Below are 1,935 nucleotides of genomic sequence, written 5' to 3'. Positions count from 1 at the left end.
AAAAAAAAAAAAAAACCTGACCCTAATGGAATCCTTGCCTTATTACAGCTGAGATTTCTTAAGTGCCCAAGGGAAACTGATAGGTAGAGTTTAAGTGTCCTGCCTCAACTATGAAGTAGACCAGTAATCAGGATTAGACATTACTGCCATATTTGACCACATAATCTTTCTTCGTGGATCTGGTTGCTTTGTAGCTTTTATAAAAGATGAGCTCAGAATTCTTCAGTGTGTGTTTCCTCTTAAATTTTACCTTTTCCCCATGGAAATGTTTCCTTGGTGATGCTATAGTTGTACAAATTGTCTAAGATGGCAGCAAATCCATTTATTCAGATGGTACTCTATAGCAAAAGAGTAGAAGATTGTTAAACCCATGTAAAATCGCAATGCCAAGTTCTTTTCCCAAAGTTGCCAACTGCCTCCTGGTTTGAGAGCCATCTGGATTTGTAGAACCAGAAATACCAACTCTTTCATGAAATACTTCCACTAAAGTAGAAAAAACCATGAGTCAACAAGGCCAACTGGATGATGACTAAAATCGAATGCATTGTTTTAAGCAACATCATGGTACAATAATATTCAAAGAAGGTGTCAGCTCTCTGGAAGAGTGGGAAACTACCCAGGAATAATTACGATACCAAAGTGAGCATCCAGGTTTGGGCAGAGTCCTATTTCCATTGTCTTTTCTCTATAAGCCTGTGTTGAAAGATAGATTTGTACTTAAATATGCCATGCCCAGTACTGAGTAGTACTGCCAAAGTTCATGTGAATAATGAATGACCGTATGAAAAGAGGGATCGGGGGTGGGGGGTGGAGCAAGATGGCTGAATAGGAACAGCTCCAGTCTCCAGCTCCCAGCGCGAGCGACACAGAAGACAGGTGATTTCTGCATTTTTAACTGAGGTACTGGGTTCATCTCACTAGGGAGTGCCGGACAATCGGTGCTGGTCAGCTGCTGCAGCCTGACCAGCGAGAGCTGAAGCAGGGCGAGGCATTGTCTCACCTGGGAAGCACAAGGGGGAAGGGAATCCCTTTTCCTAGCCAGGGGAACTGAGACACACAACACCTGGAAAATCGGGTAAATCCCACCCCAAAACTGCACTTTACCAAGAGTCTTAGCAAACGGGCAGACCAGGAGATTATATCCCACACCTGGCCGGGAGGGTCCCATGCCCACGGAGCCACCCTCATTGCTAGCACAGCAGTCTGCCATCTAAGGGCAAGACAGCAGCCAGGCTTGGGGAGGGGGGCCACCATTGCTGAGGCTTAAGTAGGTAAACAAAGCCCCTGGGAAGCTCGAAATGGGTGGAGCTCACAGCAGCTCAAGGAGGCCTGCCTGTCTCTGTAGACTCCACCTCTGGGGACAGGGCACAGTTAAACAACAACAACAATAACAAAGCAGCAGAAACCTCTGCAGACTCAAACGACTCTGTCTGACAGCTTTGAAGAGAGCAGTGGATCTTCCAATATGGTGATTGAGATCCCAGAACGGACACACTGCCTGCTCAAGTGGGTACCTGATCCCTGAGTAGCCTAACTGGGAGACATCCCCCACTATGGGCAGACCGACACCCAACACCTCACATGGTGGAGTACACCCCTGAGAGGAAGCTTCCAAAGTAAGAATCAGACAGGTACACTCGCTGTTCAGCAATATTCTATCTTCTGCAGCCTCTGCTGCTGACACCCAGGCAAACAGGGTCTGGAGTGGACCTCAGGTAATCTCCAACAGATCTACAGCTGAGGATCCTGACTGTTAGAAGGTAAACTAACAAACAGGAAGGACACCCACACCAAAACCCCATCAGTACGTCACCATCATCAAAGACCAGAGGCAGATAAAACCAAAAAGACGGGGAAAAAGCAGGGCAGAAAAGCTGGAAATTCACAATAAGAGCACATCTCCCCCTCCAAAGGAACGCAGCTCATCGCCAGCAA

The 1,935-nt window shown here is 46.9% G+C and overlaps 1 protein-coding gene across 1 annotated transcript in view; it reads left to right on the top strand.

The window, feature by feature from the left end:
* ENOX2 (ecto-NOX disulfide-thiol exchanger 2) overlaps positions 1-1,935 on the top strand; it is a 208,663-nt gene that overhangs the window by 30,833 nt on the left and 175,895 nt on the right. The gene's annotated exons all lie outside the window — the stretch shown is intronic.

The sequence above is a fragment of the Colobus angolensis genome, unplaced genomic scaffold, assembly GCF_000951035.1.
Source record: "Colobus angolensis palliatus isolate OR3802 unplaced genomic scaffold, Cang.pa_1.0 Scaffold159, whole genome shotgun sequence".
Taxonomy (NCBI): Eukaryota; Metazoa; Chordata; class Mammalia; order Primates; family Cercopithecidae; genus Colobus; species Colobus angolensis.
This window is presented reverse-complemented; position numbering and strand designations above follow the sequence as displayed.